The sequence below is a fragment of the Dama dama genome, chromosome 11 (genome assembly GCF_033118175.1).
Source record: "Dama dama isolate Ldn47 chromosome 11, ASM3311817v1, whole genome shotgun sequence".
NCBI classification, from domain to species: Eukaryota; Metazoa; Chordata; class Mammalia; order Artiodactyla; family Cervidae; genus Dama; species Dama dama.
The window spans coordinates 13,796,284-13,820,867 of NC_083691.1; the positions used below are offsets into that span (position 1 = coordinate 13,796,284).

At 45.9% G+C, this 24,584-nt stretch overlaps 1 protein-coding gene and 1 non-coding gene across 2 annotated transcripts in view; one reads left to right on the plus strand and one right to left on the minus strand.

The window, feature by feature from the left end:
- TTLL11 (tubulin tyrosine ligase like 11) overlaps positions 1-24,584 on the plus strand; it is a 257,284-nt gene that overhangs the window by 123,374 nt on the left and 109,326 nt on the right. The gene's annotated exons all lie outside the window — the stretch shown is intronic.
- TRNAE-CUC (transfer RNA glutamic acid (anticodon CUC)) lies at positions 13,384-13,456 on the minus strand. The gene has a single exon. It is a non-coding gene; the product is annotated as a tRNA-Glu (tRNA).

Consider the following 24,584-nt stretch of genomic DNA (forward strand, 5'->3'; position numbering starts at 1 on the left):
ATAGCTGTTCCCTGGAGTAGACCGGGACATCCATATGGGTGCACCCAACTCTGTCAAGTGATTTCAGCAGCAACTATGTGAAGTGGGCTGAGCCGGGGCAGGAGGTCTGGGTTCGGACCCTGACTCTGCTGGTCTTTCTGACCTTCTTTAACTCTGTTCCCAGCATCCTGCTCACAGAGCTCAGCCCCGCTTGTTGGCTTAGTTGCCAGGCATAGGAGCATCCTGTCTTCAGGGCACCTTTTGCAAACCATCACTCTGTCTTAATTTAATTTTCTGCTTTTGGAGCGCTGCAGGTGCCTTGGTGTCCCTCACAAGCCCTGGGCCCTGTGCCCTGGCGAGAAGGGTGGTGGAGGAAGTAAGCTTGGGGGTTGGGGCTGGGTGGGCAAGGAGGATCTCTCTGCAGCACTGCTTTGCAGGGCTCCCCATCAGCCTCCTCCTATTCTGCTCATTGTTGTCACCAGCATCACCTCCCCACCCCCATGCCTGTTCAGTGTTCTGCAGAGTCGTTTCAGAGTCTGTGGTCCATGCAAAGTAGGCAGGATATGAGCCATTATCCCATTTTTTGTTGTTCTTGTTGTTGTTCAGTTGCTCAGTCATGTCTGACTCTTTGCGACCCCGTGGACTGCAGCATGCCAGGCTCCCCTGTCCTTCACCGTCTCCCAGAGCTTGCTCAAACTCATGTCCATTGAGTCAGTGATGTCATCCAACCATCTCATCCTCTGTCATTCCCTTCTCCTCCTGCCTTCAGTCTTTCCCAGCATCAGGGTCTTTTCTAACTTTCCCGTTTTACAGGTGAGGAAAACAAGACTCATAGAAGCAATGGGACACTCCACAGGCCTGGGGCTCTTGGATGCTCCACATGAGAGTAGGTTACCAGTGATGGGAATGCGTGCGTGTTTGTGCAGATCCACCAGTCAAGGCCTCAGATGGGTTATGTTTCTGCTCATCATGACCCGTTTAGGTGCTGTAAACGAATACTGACCAGAATCTGTCCTCAGAGGCCTGATTAGGAAGTGGTTCTGGACATCCTCTGCCAGGAGCAGAGAGTGAAGGAGAATAAAACAGCCCAGGGGGCAGTTTTACCATTTGTAGCTTGAAAAGTGGTCACGTGGAGAGGGGATAAGCTCTCTGAGGGCCGCAGTGGTCAGAACCAGGAAACATGGCTGAAATTGGCAGAGAGATTTAAGCTCAAGGAAATGGGGGGTAAAAATCACCACCTCCTTACTTTGCCTGAAATGATAAAGGTTGACTCAAAGTAGTAGTGAGTAGTGAGGAGTGAGTTCTATGTAGCTGGAAATATTCAAGCCAAGACTGAGTGGCCACGTGTATGGAAGAAGCACAGATATGGGTTCAGTGCCTGATGGTGTGACCTTGGGTAGGTCACCCATCCCCTCTGGATCCCAGTTTCCTCATCTGCATGGCAGGATCATGGTGCAGGCTGGCTGTGAGGGTCCAGTAAGGACCAGAGAAGCCTCCTGTGTGCACTCATTCCACAAGTGTGTGATATCTGTTGTCTGGCTTAATCATCACCAGTTTGCATGCTGGCTTACCCCCTAACATTTGTGGGGCCTGAGAAAGAGAACACCTGGTGGTCCCAGCCCCCTGCCAGGCCTCCTCCTCTTCCTACTCATGACTCCCCCCTGCAAGGGCTGGGCAGGTCCTCCAGTTCCCACATGCAAGCTCTGTCCATACCAGCCCTGCCCCACCAGGCTCTCCTGGCGTCTCCTTGTCTAGGGAGTAGGACACCAGAAAAACTATTTGCCCTTGGAAGGGTGGACTCCAGCCACTTAGGAAGACACTTCCTGCTACCCAGAGTCAGTGTCCAGAGGGGGTGGGGTACGGGTCCCAGGTGAGCGTGTCTCCTTGGCCTTGAGGACTCCGTGCCCCCTGGGAAGGGGGTCTGCCTGAGCTGGGCTGCAGCAGGACCCTCTCAAGCGTAGAGCCAGGACAGGGGCCCAGCAGCCAGGTCTTCTAAGTATTTTCTGCAAGATTCCTAAGTGGTGGTACTTAGTGATCTTGCATATGCTGGGCTATGAGCCATTCTGGGTTCTCAGCGACAGGTTGAGAGGAAGGGGACAAAGTCAGGAAACAGGGAGAGGGGGCAGGGGAGGTGTGGGGCAGGGCCAGCAGCCCCAGTTGTAAGCTGGGTCAGGGTTCTCATTCCCATGATCATGGAAGGATCTGTGGGCAGGGTGTCACTATAGGAGTTCCGGGTCGATGGCGGGAGGAGCCCCCTAATTCTGGGCTATCAGCCCATTTGAGGAAGAAGTGAGAGCATGAGTACCTCCCCTTGGGAGTGGGGCTGGTGCTGGAGGTCAGGGAGACGGTGCCAAGGACAGGCCTCAGCCATCTCGCCTGGAGTTTTAGACACAACTTCAGCCCTGTTAGAATAGCCAGCATGGCGGCAGGGATGGCACAGCTGGGCATCAGATCCTGGGTTTGAGTCAGCAAGACCACCCCAGATCCCCTTCTGGAGCTTTGACATCTGTCCTCCTTGCTGAGGCCAGCACAGGCCGAGAGGCTGTCTGGAGGCAGAGTCCTTGGATGCGGGATCTCAGAACTGAGTAGGGGCAGAGGGGCGAGACTGTGTGGGCACTGAATCACCAGAGGTAGGAGGTTGTTAAAGTTCAGATAGGGGCATCCCTGGCAATCCAGTGGTAGGACTCCACACTTCCACTGCAGGGAGCATAAGTCCCTTTGATCCCTGGTCCAGGAACTAAGATCCTGCATGCTGCAGCATGGTCAAAAAAGAACAACAACAACACAAACCAAAAGGCCCAGATGGCTGAGTCCCAGCACCAGAGTTTCTGATTTATTTATATTTCTAGCAGGATCCCAGGTAATGTCAACAGTGTTAGTCCAGGCACAAAAGGACACTTTGAGAACCACTTGCCTGCCAGCCCCAGTTCCTGGGTCTGTCCCAAACCACTTGAGGACTCAGGGCAGTGGCCCCTTCGCCTCTGCTAGGGTTTGGCACCGTGGGGGAGACGGTGGGCAGTCAGTAGGACTCATCCTTATGCAGAAGACCTGGATGATGCCCCTGGTGAAGGCAGCCACTGGAGATAATTTGCCAATAACACAGAGACAAGATACCCCAGCTCTGCTAATAGGTATCACGTATATTGCATGTGATCCCAGGACCAGAAAAGCAAAACAGGGCCACTTCATAAATGCATGTTTTTATTAATCTATTTCCCTTCCCTGCCTTTCTGTGAGGGTTTCTCAAGACAAGTGAAATATTAAATGATTGTAAAATCTAACCTTTAAGGCACAATCAAACCCTTTTAAAACAGTTCTTCTAATGAGGGACCATGTTGCATTATTATTATTTCTCTTTTTTCCATCTCTTCATTCTCTTCCAGCTGGTTTGCAGGCAAAGTCCTCAATGATTTCTTAATTTTGACTCAGGCTCTCTCTACAGCCGAACAAGTGGTGGGGAAAATTTCCTCTCTAGGCAACGGCAACATTTCTGTCTCATTTGTTTGGTTTCGCTCTGTAACATGACAGCTTGTGGGGCTGCTAATTCGAACTTAGGCCCTTCTAGGAATGCGTTGTTCGTGAACAGTAAATATATCAGGTTGCAGATTTTAGCCATTTAATTATTGAAAATGGGAAAGCTTCCTTGCCTCATGAATATTTTAATGTGGAGCAATAGACAAATTGTCTTTCACGCCCAAATTTCATTGTATTTTGGAACCACTTCAGATTTCAGCCTTATCGGATTGCCCTGAAGCTGTGAGCTCCATTTTTCTTCAGGGAATTTGGTAGCAGCGTTACTTTGTTCCAAATCATGAAGAAGTCTGAGACATTTATAGGGAACAGGTCTTCTTAGCATCATTTAGTTTGTCCTTGGATCTGTAAATGTCCTTGCTGGAAATAGAACCTGAAGCAATACTTTCTGTAAAGCAGATGTAGCGTTGCGTGGTAGGAATGGAAGACAAAGGATTCTGGAATCTCGAGGGCCTGAGTTTGAATCTTGCCTTTCCTCTTGCTCACTGTGAAAAGTCGGGCAGTTACTTCTCCAGGCCTCGATGTCTTCATCTGTAAAATGTGAATGATAATAACTACTCAGCAGGATGGTTTTGATTGTTACATGAATTAAAGTACTTAAATACATAGTATAATGACTGGACATATTATGTATTCAATAAGTGATAGTTACTTTATACTTATCCTTATTGTTATTCTGTGAAGTGCCTATTGCAGTACTGAGCATGTAAGCATTCAGTAAATGCCGTTACTCTTTCTTTTACATTAATATTTATTTATTGGCTATGCTGGGTCTTCACCTCTGCACTGGGGCTTTCTCTAGTTGCAGCTAGCAGAGGCTACTTTTTAACTGTGGTGCACGGACTGCTCAACTGTGGTGGCTTCACTTGTTGCAGAGCACAGGCTCTAGGCATGCAGGCTTTAGCAGTAGTCTTGCACAGGCTTAGTTGCTCTGCATCATGTGGAATCTTCCCAGACTTTGGAAAGGGATTGAACCCGTGTTCCCTGCATTGGCAGGTGGATTCTTAACCACTGGACCACTAGGGAAAACTGATAAATGGTCATTATTATTATTAGCATTATTATAATTCTCACAGGTGGACATAGATTAAAAATACAATCTTCCACCATGCAAAGCATATGTGTCTTGTTTTTTAAGATATTTGAGCCAACAGGAATTTATATAAGTAAATGGACAGCCTAATGGAGTTCAGCAAGATTAAAGTAAATTGATGGTGCTCATATAAATAGTTTAAGATAATCCCTGATGCAAAATGTTTGTTCAATTTGTGCCTTAAAATAAAAATGGGTCCCCTAGGTTTTCAGGAATTCCTCTTTGTTGTGCATGTGTTTGGGAACCTTAAATAAGAACAGTCTTCCCATGGAAGGGCAGCTCTGATGTGGGAGGTGACCTGGACTGGGGATGGGAAGTGGGGGGAATCAAGGTCCTGGGTCTCACTCTGAGCTTGACCTCAGGCAAGTCCCCACACTTCTCTGGGCTATGGTCTGTTCATCTCTAGAGTCTCTCTGATGCAAAAATGCTGCACTTCTCTAAGAGCATGTGATTTATTCCCTTTAAAAAGAGATTTAAAAAAAGGGAGGTTTCATCCTTTTAAAAACCCTTAGACTCTGCACATTTTGCCCATTGCTTTTAAACCACTAGGTATTAGGTGCCAGATATTTGAGGGTGGCTTAATTGGAAGTTGTGTTTATCATCTGGAGTATATGTGCACGCACTAAATGTGGTTTTGACAGCCTCTCTCCATCCAGCTACTTGCTTCCAACCGGAATGATTTGCTTCTCCACTGCATTCAGAAGAGACACTTTAGTCCTGGTTACGAACGTTAATTAGTTTGAAGAAGAGAAACAGGATTGTGTTTCTAAAAATAGTGTTGCTACTGAAGGCCATTTTTGGTGCTGTTATAATCTGGGTGCTTTCTTGAGGATGACAGTAGCTGGCTCTGCTTTTATTCTCTGCCCAAATTCAATGTTAGCATCTTTGAAATTGGGGAACCAGTGTCCTAATCGGGGGGTACAATGATGCACGTCTCTGTGCTGAGCTCTCATAGAAGTGGCCCAGTGTCTCCCATGGTTTAAATCTTAAATCTACTAGTTGTTCGTTGGCACCCATTACATTGGTCTCAGCAGCCTGTAGACATGGCCTGTGATACTCACAACAGTGTGAATGCATGGTGTCCGTGAGGTGGACATCCAAGTGTTGCTGTGGGCCGCACAGCATAGAAAAGGGAAGGAAGGCTGGAGTGGGAGACCTGAGTCCTAGTCTTGGCTCTGGTACCCACTTGCTTCTTATGGGTGGAGCCTCTGGATTGTAAGGAAATTTAGCGTGGCTCCTCTCCTCTGTCCAGCTCTGTCATCCGGCCTTTTTTCATTCCTTCACGGAGAAGCTTGGGCTTGATTGCTGAGGACTGTTTCTGTTCCAACATTCTGTTCACTCAATTATTAATAAAATTAAGTCTCAGGCTTGTTATTTAGGTAGGCATTTTGGTAGAATTCTGACAGCAGGTAAATCTCTGGATGAGTTTCAAATTCTACATGGCTCCAAAAAGTGTGCTTAGTTTTTGAGCTTGGTTATTCCACTCATGAGGTTTATTGTTAGCTTTTTTTTTTTTTTTTTGGAGTGGATATCCATAAACTGGTTCTTGGCTCTTTCATAGTAGTTGAGAAATGCTTTGGGATTTTAATTTTTATTGAAGTACAGTTGATTTGGGGAGTAGAAGAGACCCTGATGCTGGGAAAGGTTGAGGGTAGGAGGAGAAGGGGACAACAGAGGATGAGATGGCTATTTGGTGTCATTGACTCAATGGACATGAGTTTGAGCAAACTCCGAGAGATGGTGAAGGACAGGGAAGTGTTCTACAGTCTATGGGGTTGCAAAGAGGCAGACACAACTTAGCAACTGAACAACAACATAGTTGATTTACAATGTTTTGTTAGTTTCAAGTATACAGCCAAGTGATTTAGTTATCCATATATATTTATTTCAGATTCTTTTCCATTATAGGTTATTACAAGGTACTGAATACAATTCCCTGTGCTATACAATAGGTTTGTGTCAGTTATCTATTTTTTATATAGTAGTGTGTGTCTGTTAATCTCAAACTCCTAATTTATCCCCCCACCCTTTCCCCTTTGGTAACTCTAAATTTGTTTTCTGTGTCTGTGGGTCTGTTTCTATTTTGTATATAAGTTCATGAGTATCATTTTTAAAGATTCCACATGTAGGTGATACCATATGGTATTTGTCTTTCTCTGACTTACTTCACTTAGTATGATTATCTCTAGCTCCATCCATGTTGAGGCTAATGGCATTATTTCATTTTTTTGTGTGTGTGGTTGAGTAACAGTCCATTGTGTGTTTATACACCGTGTGCGTGTTCGGTTGCTTCAGTTGTGTCCGACTCTTTGAGACCCCATGAACTGTAGCCCGCCAGACTTCTCTGTCCATAAGATTCTCTAGGCAAGAATACTGGAGTGGGTTGCCGTGCCCTCCTCCAGGGGATCTTCCCCATCCAGAGATCAAACCTCCATCTCCCTCCTCTCCTGCATTGCAGGCAGATTCTTTACCACTGAGCCACCGGGGAAGCATTTATATACCACATCATCTTTATTCATTCATCTATCAATGGACAATCAGGTTGCTTCCATGCCTTGGCTATTGTAAATAGTGTTGGTATGAACATTGGGGTACATAAATCTTTTCAAATTAGCATTTTCATTTTTTTCCAGATGTAGTCCAGGAGTAGGATTGCTAATCATATGGTAGCTCTATTTTTAGCTTTTAAGGAACTTCTGTGGTGGCTGCACCAGCTTACATTCCCACCATCAGTGTAGGAAGGTTCCCTTTTCTCCACATCCTCTCCAGCGTTTATTATCTGTAGACTTTTTGATGATGGCCATGAGAAGTGTATTGGCTAATTTTCTATTCCAGGCTCTCAGCAGCGTTCAAGTTGCTTTATGTGTTATCTCAGAATTGGTGGGGGCTTGACATTTTCGTGATTTACGATGCCATCATTTGAGGTTGTGTTTCCTCTTTGTTTCACATTTGAGTTACTTTTGGTGATATCACCCTATTCTCCCATTCTTCTCTTCCTTAAACGACATGTCCCAATCTGAATTAAAGAAATTACATTTGTATGGCAAATAATGTCTTGGGCTATTTATCACCTGTGTGCTGACATTTAAGCTATTTTTTTCTTTAGGAAAGATCTCAGCCGTTTTCTGAGCTTCATCTATAAAATGAGGATTATAATCATGAGAACCTGTGAAGGAGGCCCAATCAGCAACCTCCTTTCTCCCTAAGTTCTGAATTAATTGAGAGTAAGACAGAGGACTAGAGAAGATAAGGACCAAAATATCACCTCCATCAAGAAGAGGTGATGTTGAGAGGGTGTCTTATGTCCATGGGCAAATGAGCCCCCTGATATCAGATCCAGAGTGAGACTCATGCAAACAGCTGTCCCCCTATCCCCACGCAGAACTGGGGAACCAGGTCCAGTTCCCTGATAAGCAGCAGAACCTGTGTTCCCAGGAGGGAGAAGGGACTGAGCTACTTTCACCCAGTTTCTCCCTCCAAATCCACCAATCCAAAAGGCATTTCACTTCTCCAGTGGGGTAGAGCAAGGGCGGGGCCAAGAGAGGCCAACAATATTATCTGAAGTCACTCCTGTCACGCGGAGAGTGGGTGGGAGGAAAAGTGCCTACCCAGCTTCCCCTCCTTCCCCACCCCCCAGATAAGCCCAATCACGTTTACCTCACAGGAAGCAGAGTAGCAGGGGTTAAAAGAATAGTCTTTGGAGGCTGACAGACCCAGGTTTCGAATGCCAGCCTCCTTTCACAGGCTGTGTGATCCTAGATGAATTCCTCCGCCTTGCTAAAACTCACCTGTAAAACAGGAGTGATAATAAAGGTCATTGTGCAAGGTAAGTGAGATACTCCATTAGAATGTAAGTCACATGATAAGTGCTCAATAAGAATAGAAAGTCAAAAGAGAAAATGTATATAAACGTCCTTTGTAAATTATACAATTTTATATAAAGAAGTGTGATCATTGATGGTGGTGTTATTAGTATAATATTGAATTCCACTTTCTGTACAATACTGTTTGCACCTCCTGATTTAGGCTGATTGAAATAGGCTGTGGTACTGGGCGGCTTGTTATGCATCTCTTTTCTATCAGCTGTTAATACAAAGCAGAATCCACACACCAGAAAGAAAGAAGAAATTGAATTAACGAGAAGCTCCCATGCAGCCGAATGACCAGTCCTCTGATTTCAGCTGTTTTTGTAGATTCTTCTGGAAGCTGTCATGTAATTCTGTAGCAGTCATTAGAAAGTATTCACTCCATTTAATTTTTTGCTGAAAAATCATTAGTGGGAATTTGACACAGGCCTGGAGTGTTCTCAAGCCCATATTCTACCACCAGGCTTCGAGGGACAACTCCCTTTGACTTGAGCCCTTGAAGTTCACTCAGGAGAAAACCAGGGTGGGGGTCAGGGGGGCTGTTGTAGTTTCGCTCTGCCTCCTCTTCGTCCTTCTCCGTCATCATCCTCCACATCACATTTATTCAGTGTTACTCGGCCAGCTTCTTTTTTTTTTGTCTAATTTTGGCTATGTATGTTTTTTATTATCTGCACTTTGTTATCATTGTTGTTCAGTCACTAAGTCACATCCGACTCTTTGCGACCCCATGGACTGCAGCACATCAGGCTTCTCTGTCCTCCACCATTTCTTTGAGTTTGCTCAAACTCTTGTCCATTGTGTTGGTGATGCCATCCAACCAGCTCATCCTCTGTTGTCCCCTTCTCCTCCTGCCTTCAATCTTTCCCAGCATCAGGGTCTTTTCTTTTCTAATGAGTCGGCTCTTCGTATCAGGTAGCCAAAGGTTTGGAGCTTCAGCTTCAGCATGAGTCCTTCCAATGAATATTCAGGACTGATTTCCTTTAGGGTTGACTGGTTTAATCTCCCTGCAGTCCAAGGGACTCTCAGGAGTCTTCTCCAGCTCTACAATTCTGCACTTTACTGGTATCATATTTGCCCGCTGACTTGGGCAGAGTCAGGACTGGAAAGGTTTGATTCATTCCAGAGCCTGTGGTCTCTTCATCGGGAGCCTTGGTGACAACCTGAAACCTGGAAGGAGGCTTTGGAGGGACCCTTGCTGCTTTTGTGTACCGCCACTGGGCAGGAACCAGCAGAGCACCCGCCCCTTTTCCTGGCAACTGTTATTGCTAAGATCTGGAGAAGGGAAGGACTAACCACTCCAGTATTCTTGCCTGGAAAATTCCACAGACAGAGGAGCCTGGTGAACTACAGTCCACGGGGTTGCAAGGAGTCGGACATGACTGAGCGACTAACACTTTCACTTTTCATTATTGCTAAGGTCAAAAGCAGCCTCATTTTTGGTTTTGCTTAGTTTTTTAAATAGCATTTGTTTTTCTGCATGGAGCCAGGAGCACGTGAGCAGCGCTGTGGGGAGTGAGCTGTCGGGAAGGCCTGAGTCCCGCACTCTCCTCAGGGCAGCCCCTTTCCGTCTGCTGCGGTGAAGGAAGCACGTGCTCTGGCCCCAGATGTGAGGGTGAATCACTGGAGTTTTGTTCAATTATGAAAAAAATGTACAAGCCACTACCCTTTGCCAGGCCCAGGGTGGAAATGAAACGACAGAATCCATCTCGTGTGGCTAAGTGTCGTGGGCCACAATGGCTGGTGCCTGCGGACTCTTGGGGAGGGCAGCTATGATGCGGTTATCAATATTGACCAGTTCGGGGCCTTGGGAGCTCCCCGGGGGCAGGAAGGACACTTATGGTGATTCCTGTATTGTTCGGTGAGAGCAGCATCTCAGGCGCAGGCTGAGAAGCGGCTGACCAGATGGGAAAAGTGGAGAATGGGCTGGAGAAGCGTTGGTAGCTCTGTCAGACTGGGAAGAACTGAAGGCCTGGGCCGTCCAGCCTGGGGCACAGCAGGCTTGGGGAAGACTAGTGACCATCCCCACCTGTGGGAAGTCCTTTCAGGGGTGTGTGTGCATGCTAAGTCACTTCAGTCGTGTCCAACTCTTTGCAACACTTTGGACCGTAGCCCACCAGGCTCCTCTTGCCCATGGAATTCTTCAGGAAAGAATACTGGAGTGGGTTGCCATGCCCTTCTCCAGGGGGATCTTCACAACCCAGGGATCAAACCCGTGTCTCTTATGTCTCCTGCCACTGGCAGGCAGGTTCTTTACCACTGGTGCCATCTGGGAAACCCCCATTCAGGGGGAAGCCACATTTATTCCATAGGGCTCCAGGGGGAAGAGCTAAGATTAACAGAATATACCAGAGGGCAGACTTTGGACACGTCTCAACAGGAGCTTTCTGATAATCAGGGTTCTCTAAAGCGGAACAGGGCTGCTCGGGATCCTGCTGTCTCTCACAGAAGGGCCCATGCAGAGCCAGGTCAGGGAGGAAGCAGAGGAGAGAGTCTAGGCTTTGGTGGCCGAGACCCAGACTGGAATCAAGCTTGCGCACTTGCTGTGTGACCCCAGGCAGGTCTCTTGCCTCATCTGAATCTCCTTTTCATGTAGTGATCCAGTGACAAGTGTGAAGTTGCCTTATGAACTGTGACACATCGTGCAAAATGTTAATTACGCTCATTGTGGTTTCACTGCAGTTACTGGTGAGCGTGTCCTACTCATCTCCTAATGATGAAATGTGTGTTGATTGAATTAATTAATGAGCCAATGACTTTCTGCCTAAAACTGGCCCTTAACTTGAATTTGCATCCCATCTGTAAAGCTTAGTACTTAGTAAAGTAAGTTGGAGTAGGCTCCAACTTAACAATGTGTTGAGTGAATAAATGAGTGAAGGAGAGATTAAATACATTAACTACTGCTATCAGTCTCATTTAATTCTAAGCACAGTCTTGTGAGATGGCCCCAGAAGACAGAGAATCAGACTCAGGATTGTAATGGCGATGGTGGCATTGGATGGGAAGTTGGCCCCACTGGCCTGTGGGTCACTCTCATCTGTGAGAGTTTGCATTTCTGGGGCAGCTACAGTCTTGCTGAGAAATGTTTCACCCTGGGACTACGGCATGTCTATTTGGACCCCAAAGAGCCAGTCCTCAGCTTGCATTTTTAGATCCCATTCCTGCTCCTGTACCACACTGTGTCTGCATTAACTCCCTGCAGACAGCGGAGTGGAGGGGGTTGCTCAGAAAGCAGTGCTGCGCTGGGTCCTGGGCGACCCTGCAGTATCACCCACTCAGGAATGGTCCAACCCACACCAAAGGATGCAGCACCCCCACCGCTTGGCAGTTAGAATCAGGGTGTGGATTCTGCGATCCTGAGCATCTCTGTGGGGACCAGTGGTTCTGCCTCTTCCTGGCTCTATGACTTTGGGCAAGTTGCCCTCCAAGCCTCAGTTTCCATATCTGTAAACCAGGGCCATGCCTACTTCATATATAGTTACTGTGAGGATCAATGTTAAATGCTTGTTTAGTCCAGTGTCAAGCAATGGCAGGGCTCAGAGAATGCCATAGCATCACCAGCAATAACGTGAGCGCTCAAGTTCTCAGACATGGTCAGTTGCTACCATGTGTAATTATTATAACTTGCCAAACTATGGAAACAGACAAAAACCATTTTCTCCCTGAGTGTAATATCGAGGTCCACAATTTGGGGACAAACATTAAATAAATGAAGATGGGAGTTTAAGTCAATGATGGGAGAGAGAAAAGCAGTATTTCCTTTTCTCAGTATAGGCAAACCTTGGAGCTATTGTAGGTTTGGTTCCAGACCACTAAAATAAAGTGCATATTGCAATAAAGTGAGTCACATGAATGTTTTAGTTTCCCAGGGCATATAAAAGATACCTTTACATTACACTGTAGTCTAGTAAGTGTGCCAATAGCATTATGCCTTTAAAAACAATGCTTAGACCTTAGTTAAAAATATTCTTTATTGCTGAAAAAAATCTAACCATCAGCCGAGCCTTTAGGGAGTTGTAGTGGTAACATCTAAGATCACTGATCACAGGTCATCACAACAAATACAATCGTGATGAAAAAGTTTGAACTACTGTGAGAATTACCAAAATGTAACATAGAGATGCGAGGTGAGCATATGCTATTGGAAAATGGCACTGATAGACTTGCTCAATGCAGGGTTGCTACAAAACTTCAATTTGGGAAAAACACAGTATCTGTGAAAGGCAATAACATGAAGTGTGCCTGTTCAGACAGCTGCCCCAGAATCATTACTCTAGTTCTGCCACTGCCTCGTCCAAATGAGCTACCTTCAGGAAGAGACTACAGCTATCTTGGCCTCAATTTTCTCATCTGTAAAATGGGGGGTAATTGTAGCTACTTCATTGGGTAATTGAGAGGATTCAGTGAGCTTAATATACTATACTTAATGATTTAAAAATTTTAAGACTTTTTATTTTTGAAAAGTTATAGATTTACAGGAACTGTTTGTATGCTAAGTCGCTTCAGTCATGTCTGACTCTTTGTAGCCCCATGGATTGTAGCCTCCAGACAAGAATACTGGAGTGGGTTGCCATGCCCTCCTCCAGGGGATCTTTCTGAGCCAGGGATCAACTGGAGTCTCTTAGGTCTCCTGCATCTGCAGGCGGGTTCTTTACCACTAGCGCCACCTGGGAAGCCCAACAGGAAGTTGCAAAAATGATAATACGGAGAGGTCCTGTGTACCAAATGTTCCACTCACTGGTACCAGTTCATGTAACTATAGTACATGTCAAAAACAGGAACTTAACATTGGTTCAATTCATAAACCTTTTTCTTTTTTTTTAATGTTCAAATAAAACTTTATTTAGGGACACAGACTTGAATTATATATTATTTTATTTTATTTTTGGCCACACTGAATGGCTTGTGGAATCTTAGTTTCCCGACCAGGGATTGAACCCAGGCCCTCGGCAGTGAGAGCACAGAGTCCTAACCACTGGACCACCGGGGAATTTCCAAAATTATATGTAATTTTGAAATACCATGAAATATTATTCTTAAGTTTTTTTTCAACCATTAAAGAATGTAAAACCATTAGCCTGTGAGTCATGCAATAGCAGGCAGAGGTCCATCTGAGTTTGTATGTTTACTGTATCTGTGTGTGTATGTATCTATCTACTTATTACCCACCTGTCTTCCTACACTGTTTAATACCTACGGACTAAATAAGATAATTACATGGAACAGGATTTGATACATAATAGTCGTTTCATAAATGCCAGTTCGAGTACCATGTATGAAACGGACTGGCTCAGTGCCTGGCTGTAGAGGTGGGCACTCAGTAAGCAGGAGCCTGCCTTATTCTTTTTCAGTTTACGCTCTCCTTCATCCTCTGCAAGCATCGTACCAGCATAACGAGGCTTTATAGCTATCGAGCTGTTCTTATTACAGGAACATGCTGTGAGGGGAAAACACCTTGGGTCTTTGTCCGGTGGGGACCATGTGCAGCTGAACTCAGCTGAGGTGGTAAGAGACCACGGAGAGCAGGTAACTTCTGTTGGGCCCTCCTGTTATTCCTTACTCAGAGGCCCCACTCTAGCGTTCCAATATTGGAAGTCCGCACATCCCATGGCTGAGGCAGAGGCAGGGCTGCCGGAGGGGTGGGTCGTTGCAGAGGATGTTTCTCGTTGTGCCCCCACTGGCGGAGGCAGGGAGCACCTCCAGACAACTCGTTCCACTTATATTTTCCTTTTCACTGACACGGAGTCCGGGGCATCTAGCAAATAGCAGCATGTATAAAGCGTTGATACCCAGGTGGTATCAGATTAAAAATTCCAGATATGTATCTTTCTTATACTTGAGACTTATCTCTTTAAACTAAAAAACTTTTTCAATTTTAACTGTTTGGAATTTGTCTTTCCAAAATGCCTGCTTCCTGAAATTTAAAAACAAAACAAAACATAATTTGACTTTTTTTTTTGGTATCTTGGAGTTAAGTGAACTGGTTCTTTGAACTGGTTCTCAAAAACCAGGACAGAACAAAACTCTCATTGTTAGTGCTGGCGTAAATTTATTCCTGCTACCATTTCAAGCGGTCAATGGTTTGTGACAACCAGCTTGGAAAATTCCTGAGATCTGAGCTACCCCCCACAAGGGGGCAGTGTGCAGGCGCTATGCCTCAGACCTAAACTTCAGCCCTGGGATTGTTTGGTTTTTGTCCTGTTTTCTTTTTTTTTTTTTTCCCCTACTTGAGAGCTGGGTTACCCAGGACTGGCTACTTAACTGGGGTTTCTTCATATGAACCACGGTAAAAATGACCAGTCCATGGTGATGATGAGGACTCAACAAGGGGACCTAGGTCATGGGTCCCAAACTTCAGTGCTCTGGGGGCCAAGACAGTGACATGATGACCACAGCATACGAATGGGCAGTTGGGACAACACCTGAAACAGTGGTTCTCAAGCTGAGCTGGTGAACTTAAATGTGCCCGGGCTCCATCTCAGACCAATTAAACCAGAATGTCTGGGGGAGGCAGTAAGCGGAATGTTGTAATTTCTAAAAATTCCACAGGGAGATCAATCCCCATGTCAGGACTTGCTCACCATTGTATTAATTGTGGACCTCTTTCTTTAAAGCAGAGATCCCCAGTCTCCGGGATCTAATGGCTGATGATCTGAAGTGGAACTGATATGACAGTAATAGAAATAAAGTGCACAGTAAATGTCATGTGCTTGAATCATCCCCAGACCATCCGCCCCTGCCCCCAGCCCTAGTCCGTGGAAAAACTGTCTTCCATAAAATTGGTCTCTGGTCCCAAAAAAGGTTGGGGATTGTTGCTTTAAAGGACTTAGATGTTGACTTTTAAAATAATTTCCCTCTCCAATATTATCCTAAACGAAAATATTATACCTAGGGTAAATTTGGGAAAACTGTACATAGTTTGATAGTGATGGAGGAGGTGGGATGTGTAGGAAGCAGAGGGGATACAGTAGAATGGTTGGCAGTGGTTGAATTATACAGGGCCTTGAATGCCAGGCCAAGGAGGTTTTGATTTGCGTTGTGGGCAGAGGGGAGGACCCTGGAGACACGTCAGGGAAGGGACAGCAGAAGCTGTGATGAGAGTCACCTCTGACTGGTCCGTTAGACAGACCAGCTGAAATCACTCATCCTTCAGCGCAATCCCCCTCCCTCCCCGCCCCTCCACTTTGTGTTCCTGCTCTTCCTCTATTTGCATAATTTACCTTTACTTATTATGGCTTTCATCATTTTCATTATCACAGCAGGAACTGGCAGGGCTGGTCTGATGCAGTGTGGAATTAACTGATGGGACCTCAGAAGACCTCCTTAGTTCCTATTATTAACCCGAGTATCTTTCAGGGAAAATTTTATTAAAAAGAGATCATCTGGGGTTTGTTTTCAGCTGCATTTTCCAGAGGGGGCATGGCCCACGATTGCCCTTGCCTGTGACTTCTGTCTGTATGCACACTTGGAAAAGCAGGTGTCACTCAGAGCTCAGAGAGCAAGTTTCTAATTAGCTGCTTGTTAAACCACAGGCCTCCAGATTGGGCTACTAAAATTGCTGGTTTTTCCATGAGGAAACCCTGATGGTAATTTTTTTTCTCCGCCCTGAACACAAAGCATATCCGGTTCTTTGCTGCTGCCACCTTTTTCTGAGATCCTTGTCAAACTGTTGTCATTGTTACTATTACGTGTAACTATTACTATTTATGGCACCAGGGGCGGAACTGGGTGCTCTGCAAATATTATTGTCTTGTTGAATTCTCAGAGGATCTTTGCAGACACTGTTTTCCCAGAAGAGGAAATTCTGGTCTCTGAGAGCTGAGTCACCGCCCGAGGTCATGCAGCCAGAACAGGTCAGGCTCAGCCCTAGGCTGGGCCCTTGGCCATGTTCTATGCTATAACCTCTTCTCTGTATTCTTGCTACCCACTTGCCTGTGTTTCACTGGCCATCTTTTATGACGTGGGAATTTGTATTTTAGTCCAGTAGCATCTGGAAAATAATGAAAATAATTTTTAAATGTAGCTTTAAAATATAGTACAGAGGTAGATTAAATACCACTAATACTTCCCCCAGACTATTGTCATTCCATTTGGGTTCACTCACAGGAACAAATTCAATATTGCCCTACTACAGCAGTGCAGTTCCAAATGCTAAAACTACCCCACGGGCAAGAGTTTAGTTCTTCTATGATTATTCATGGTGTAACCAGCCTTCCTAGGCCATATTTATAATTTCATTAATTTGGTCAGAGTTTGTTCCTCCTTGCAGGAAAATGGTAATTGCAAGAGTCACTTTTGATGTGGAATTTCAAAAACATCATATTAACTTGATTTTTTTAAATAAAAACTCTCTCACTCTTAGCTGTTTACATTTTTATAATATGAGGATAGATTTGTATTCTTTGATCAGACGTGAAAAAAAGAGATGGGTGTGACTGTAGAATCAAGTATTCATTTATTCAGCCAACATTTTTTGAACACCTTTTGTGTGCCAGATACTGTTTCGGGGGAGGGGATAGAGCCGTGAAGCAGCCCCGTGAGGTCCCCTCTCATGGAGCCCATTTTCCAAAGGAGGGGCAGACATTCAATAAACACAAAGAGGAGAAGTCGAGAAAAAATGCTCTGGTGCCAATGAGCATGGTCATGGGATGGCAATGGGCACGAAGAGATGGGGTCCTTCTCTGAGGTGCTCTCTGTGTTGAGGGGGAGACAGGCATTTCCACACATGGATACAAACTTTAGTTTCTGGGCATTTGGGGGTCTAACGTACAATTTTGACTATTTTGGGGCAATATGGAGATCTATGAGATGTAGCCATTTGTCATTTTACTGAGGTGTAAGTGTTGGAGAAGACTCTTCAGAGTCCCTTGGACTGCACCAATCCATCCTAAAGGAAATCAGTCCTGAATACTCATTGGAAGGACTGATGCTGAAGCTGAAACTCCAATACTTTGGCCACCTGATGTGAAGAACTGACTCATCTGAAAAGACCCTGATGCTGGGAAAGATTGAAGGCAAGAGGAGAAGGGGATGACAGAGGATGAGACAGTTGGATGGCATCACCGACTCAATGGACATGAGTTTGAGTAAACTCTAGGAGTTGGTGATGGACAGGGAGGCCTGGCATGCTGCAGTCCATGAGGTTGCAAAGAGTCGGACACGACTGAGCAACTGATCTCTGAAGTTATCTTTTGGGCTTCCCTGCTGGCTCTGTTGCAGAAGGCAATGGCACCCCACTCCAGTACTCTTGCCTGGAAAATTCCATGGACGGAGGAGCCTGGTAGGCTGTAGTCCATCGGGTAACTACGAGTCCGACACGACTGAGCGACTTCACTTTACTTTTCACTTTCACACATTGGAGAAGGAAATGGCAACCCACTCCAGTGTTCTTGCCTTGAGAATCCCAGGGACGGGGGAGCCTGGTGGGCTGCCGTCTATGGGGTCACACAGGGCCGGACATGACTGAAGTGACTTTGCAGTAGCAGCTGGCTCTGTGGTAAGGAATCCACCTGCCAATGCAGAAGCCAAAGGAGACATGAATTTGATCCCTGGGTCGGGAGGATTCCCTGGAGGAGGAAATGGCAACCCCCTCCAGTATTCTTGCCTGAGATACCTCCATGGACGGAAGAACCGATGTGCTGTTGATGTGCTTAGTCTCAGTTGTCAAGTGGGCCTCAGGAAGCATCACTACAAACAAAGCTAGTGGAGGTGATGGAATTCCAGTTGAGCTATTTCAAGTCCTAAAAGATGATCCTGTGAAAGTGCTGTACTCAATATGCCAGCAAATTTGGAAAACTCAGCAGTGGACACCGGACTGGAAAAGGTCAGTTTTCATTCCAATCCCTAAGAAAGGCAATGCCGAAGAATGTTCAAACTACCGCACAGTTGCACTCATCTCACACGCTAGTAAAGTAATGCTCAAAATTCTCCAAGCCAGGCTTCAACAATACGTGAACTGTGAACTTCCAGATGTTCAAGCTGGATTTAGAAAAGGCAGAGGAACTAGAGATCAAATTGCCAACATCTGTTGGACAATTGAAAAAGCAAGAGAGTTCCAGAAAAGCATCTATTTCTGCTTTATTGACTATGCCAAAGCCTTTGACTGTGTGGACCACAACAAACTGTAGAAAATTCTGAAAGAGATGGGAATACCAGACCACCTGACCTGCCTCTTGAGAAATCGGTATGCAGGTCAGGAAGCAACAGTTAGAACTGGACATGCAACATCAGACTGGTTCCAAATAGGAAAAGGAGTACGTCAAGGCTGTATATTGTCACCCTGCTTATTTAACTTATATGCAGAGTACATCATGTGAAATGCTGGGCTGGCTGAAGCACAAACTGGAATCAAGATTGCTGGGAGAAATATCAGTAACCTCAGATATGCAGATGGCACCACCCTTATGGCAAAAAGTGAAGAACTAAAGAGACTCTTGATGAAAGTGAAAGAGGAGAGTGAAAAAGTTGGCTTAAAGCTCAACATTCAGAAAATGAAGATCATGGCATCCGGTCCCATCACTTCATGGCAAGTAGATGGGGAACCAGTGGAAACAGTGTCAGACTTTATTTTGGGGGGCTCCAGAATCACTGCAGATGGTGATTGCAGCCATGAAATTAAAAGACACTTACTCCTTGGAAGGAAAGTTATGACCAACCTAGACAGCATATTAAAAAGCAGAGACATTACTTTGCCAACAAAGGTCCATCTAGTCAAAGCTATGGTTTTTCCAGTAGTCATGTATGGATGTGAGAGTTGGACTATAAAGAAAGCTGAGCGCCAAAGAATTGATGCTTTTGAACTGTGATGTTGGATAAGACTCTTGAGAATTCCTTGGACTGCAAGGAGATCCAACCAGTCTGTCCTAAAGGAAATCAGTCCTGAATATTCATTCGAAGGACTGATGTTGAAGCTGAAACTCCAATACCTTGGCCACCTGATGCGAAGAGCTGACTCATTTGAAAAGACCTTGAGGCCGAGAAAGATTGAAGGTGGGAGGAGAAAAGGATGACAGTGGATGAGATGGTTGGATGGCATCACTGACTTGATGGACATAAGTTTGAGTAAACTCCAGGAGTTGGTAGGGAGGCCTGGCATGCTGGGGTCCATGGGCTCGCAAAGAGTTGGACACGACTGAGTGACTGAACTGAACTGAAGTCCCTTCTATACAAACGAGTTCTGTTCTGAGAGCGAGTTTGTAAGTCCAAGAAGATAGCTTAGGTACCCAATTAACACGACTGGCTGTGTAGTACTGTACTGTAATAGGTTTAGAATACTTTCCACACACACACAATAAAAAACCCCCAAAATAAAGCATTTTTAAGTTTACAGTATAGAACCTTGCAAAGTACAGTAGTCCAACACAACAGCTGGCATACAGGCACTGGCATCTAGTGAACAGGCAAGAAGTGTTACTGACCGGAGGAGGGAGAGGAAGTGGGAGATGGTAGAGCTGAGGATCGTCAGCAATAGGAGATGAAGGGCAAGCTGCAGTTTCACTCACACCTGACATGAATGCACATCCACATCTTTGAAAGTTCATAACCTGAAGGTTTGTATGGACGGGACTTACTGTACTACTAGGGCTTCCCTGGTGGCTCAGCTCAGGAGACCTGGGTTCAACCCCTGGGTTGGGAAAATCCCCTGGAGGAGAGCATGGCAACCCACTCCAGTATTCTTGCCTGGAGAATCCCCATGGACAGAGGAGCCTGACAGTCCGTGAGGTCGCCAAGAGTTGGACACGACTGCCTGACTAAGCAGACCACAGCACTGTACTACTAACAATTAGGCAGAAATGAACCAGCTGCTCATTGGTCCCCTGGACTCATTCACTAGTTAAATGACTTGTTAATTCATGCCTGCCTCAGAGAAAGGGTGATTCAAGGTCATGCAAGGTGCCATCCCCATGTCATCTCATTTCATCCCAACCACAGTCACGTGGTCAGGATTATCATCTCCACTCCCTCGACCTTACTAGCCAGGACTGCCAACGCCAAGGGCTCACTGTCATCCATCCTGGGGTCTGTAGCACAGGCATGAGAGGCTATGGGAACACAAGCAGTTCAGATGTACCTTCTCGAAGGAGGGGGCGTTAGATGGGGTCTTGCAGAAGGAGAGGTGTTCGTCAGGCAGAGAATGGGAGGCAGCAGGCAGGGGGAGCTGTGTGTGCAGCGGCAGGAAGCATGAGAGCCACAGTACATTCAGGCACAGCAGAGACCAGGAGCGTGGGTGGAGCGGGAAGCTGGCAGGAGATGAATCTGGAAACGGGGGTGGGCAGCAGCAGAGGAAAGGCCGGAGCGTGTTCAGAGGTGAGGCTGACAGGATTCCTGCTGGCTGCAGTGGAGGAGGGAGGGAGCGAGGAGTCAAGGATGCTCTGGGGTTTTGGCCTGAGCCACTGGGTGGAGCCTGGGAAGACAGGGCACTGATCTGTATCACATGAATACCCCTCTGGGAACAATCCCCGGGACGGGCCGGACAGTGAGGGCTGGAAGGCTGCAGGGCCAGTTGACAGATGAGAAATGGCATTTGGCAGTGGAGCTGGAGAAAGGGGAATCAACCATAGAGACCCTGCCAGGCTCGACTCAGCAGGCTGGAGGAGTCCCTGGGATCTGATGTGTGAAGGTGGAGGACTCACTCATGCCAGGGTTGAGAGTGAAATGATGAATTTAGGTCAGGGATGCAGCTGGGAGAATAGATTTCAGGGGAAGGAAAGAAGTTGGGAAAGACATTTGGGACAGGTCAACTTTTTTTTTTGGTTCAATTTTTTCAAAAAGATTTATTTATTTATGGCTGCACTCGGTCTTCATTGCCACCCAAGGGCTTTCTCTAGCTGCAGCAAGCAGGGGCAACTCTCATCACGGTCCGTGGGCTCCTCATGGTGTCTTCTCTTGGGTGTCTTCTCTTGTTGCAGAGCACGGGCCCTAGAATTCAGGCTCAACAGTTGTGAAACACCGCTTATGGGATCTTCCCGGACCAGGGATCAAGCCCATGTCCCTTGCATCGAAAGGTGGATTCTTAACCACTGGACCACCAGGGAAGCCCTCAATTTTTATTGGAGTATAGTTGATTTACAATATCATGTTAGTCGGAACAGGTTGACTTTAAGTTACGTGGGAGACATGCAGATCAAACCAGTCTAGAGGCTGTTGAAGAGGTGAGACAAGAGACATTTTAACACGGGCTGGGAAGCCAGACCACCGGCATGCAAACTCCACTTAGATGAGTGGCCAAGGTGAGGTACTCAGCCTTAGTTGCTTCTGTGTTTAAAGTGGGGACATTTGCAGCATCTACACTACAGATGGAGGGGATCGCATGAGAGAGACACCCACACGAGATCAGCAGGGTGCCTGACACGCTGTCAGCGCTCAGTAAATGTTGGCTATCATCATCCTTGTCATCATCACTCCTGATTTCATGGCCATGGGCTCACTGGGGAAGTGGGGGCCATCGCAGGAGGTGGGATCCACCAGGCGGGGTGTGGAGAGCAAGAGAGGAGAGTAGGGGGAAAAAACAGCTTCCGCCTCCATTTCTTCAAGAAGCCAGTGCAAAGGGCATGTTCTGGGATCCGGGGCTCACTTTTGTCATGGATGTGGCTTGACTTGAAAGTTTCTCAAAATTAACTGCAATTAGAAGGTAAGGAGTAAGCCACGGTTTGAATCGGCAATCCTGTGGTTCCCTTTTCATGAGAGCTCTTCTGAACTCACGAGTAAGATAATGACAGGCTCAGCACAGTAAAAATGTTTTAATGGGGAGAAGTGAGTGTGAACGTCAGAATCTTAAATGCATTAATTTTCAACATTGTGAGATTAATTGGCTCCCAAATATAGCCTGCTCCTGCTGTAATTGGGGTTCTGGGGAGCTTCCAGCTTTCCTGTTACCTTTAGCCAACATTTCAGGTTCGACGGTGAATCATGTTTTAAGAGGTTAGTCATCTAATTAAAATTATATTTCCGGTTTATATGAAATAGAAGAAGAAGGGATCAGCAGATATTTATGGAGGCTGTTGCTCCGTACCTTGTGGTGATACAGGATATCCAGAGAGGAGTAAGGCCTGGCTCTGGTCCTCAGGCAGCCCAGGGTTTGCCACTGGAGGCAGCCTGGAAACACTGAAATCAACTCAAGGAGATAAAACGGTGGTGATAAGCTGTTGTCAGGGCTCAGAGGGGGAAAGTGAGTGACTCCCTCTGCCAGGTGAGTCCGCAAGCATCCCCGGAGAAGGTGACATTTGAGGGAGGCCTGGAAGAATGCTGGGGAGAAAAGGGGAGGATGCCAATCTAACCGGGACCAGTTTGGTAGCGTCGCAGTCGTCCAGGGAGCACCGAGGAGGTCTGAACCAGACACTGACCCCTGGGGACAGTTTGGGGAAGCATTAACCTCTCCTATGATGGCTGATGAGGAGTGGGCATGTGGAGAGGGATAAATCAGGAAGAGGAAGGAGGCCATGGATCACAGATGGGTAGAACTCCAAGGGAGGGAGGGAGGGAAAGAGATGGGGGTGGGGCAAGGGACGAGGCTGCAGGTTTCCCACGAGCGTGCAGTTTCATGTAATTTAGAAATAGGATTTATGACCGTCAATCAAACACATACTCAGAAAATCTAACACAGCTATTACAAGTTCTTTGCTGGTAAGCTGTGCTTTGAGGCTGGATTAAATACTTGACCTGTGTCATTGCTGAAAACCACGAAAATGAGCTGGGTTGTCAGGTCCTAGTGAGGAAGGCAGGCAAGCCAGGCTGCTTGGGAGGCTGCAGGAGGGAAAGCGAATGTCCCTTCGCTGTTTAGGTGGCGCAAGAGATGCGCCCACCTCTCGTCCCCACAAGCTCACCTCTCTGCCTCCCTCTGCCTGCTGCTCCTCTCTGTGCGGAGCAGAAGTCAAGGCCGGTCCGATGAACTGCTTTTCAGAGCTGTCAGCACGTCTGCGAGGTACCTGGCCTGCAGCACACAGGCTGGGCTGGTGCAGGAAGAGGGGGACGCCCAGGAGTACCAGGGCTTTCTTTGGGGTTTGACCTACGGCTGGAGATTTGTCTTGATTTTTTTTTCCTATTATAAAACTAAAAAAAAATTATTATGAAATATTTTAAGCATTCAGTAAACAATATAGTACATATTTACATACTCCTTTTCAAGGTTCTGTGGATGTGAACAATGCTGTCTTATCTACTTCAGATCTCCTTTTTTAAAAAAAAAAATCGTTTACAGATATACCATCCCTTCTCTTCCCCCTCCCTGTTGCCGCCAGGAACCACTTGATGGTTTTATTTTTTTAACTTTTGCTACTAAATATATGTATTTGTAAACAGTATATATGTATGGTTATTTTGTCTGTCAATTTTTATATACATGATATAATATTGTACTTGTATCCTTTAGCGACCAGCCTTTTTGTTTAACATTATGTTTCTGATATTTATCCAGTATGATTAATTTGGATCTATGCTGGATCCCTGTGATTTAGCTGCTGCATAATATTTCATTTAATAAGCCACAGTTTATCTATCCCTTCCTTGTTTTACTCTCACTGAGGAAAAGCCAGGTCGCTTCTGACCTTTGCTGTTACAAGCAGTGTTGCAGTGAATGCGCCTGCACGCAAGCAGGCGTTTCTATGGGATCGTTACCTAGAAGTGGGAAGGAGCACCGTCTTTGGTTTTCATTATTTTCTAACATCAGACTTTATCTGTTTGGTTTGATGCTATAGCTGCTGCATCTATAGCAGTGCCTGGTAAGTAGTCAATAAACATCTGTTTAAAGAATGAATATTGATAGATTACTCCCCAAAATGATAGTGCTAACTTACACCCCCACCCAGTTTATAGGAGTATTTCCATTTCCAACATTCTTGCCAACACTTGTTTATTAGACTTATTAACACTTGCCAATCTGATACATATTAAGTGGTGTCAAATTGTTTTAATTTGCATCCCTGTGATCATTAATGGGATTGATGATCTTATCATAGATTTTTGGCCATTTGGATTGCTTCCCCTAGGCATTACCTATTCATATTCTTTGCCGTTCCTGTTTGCTTACTGATTTGTAGAAATGCTTTGTTTAGCTGGGATTAAAACTCCTTGATGGTTATATGGGTTATATTTAAGCTCACTCAAGCTGTAATTTGCCTTTT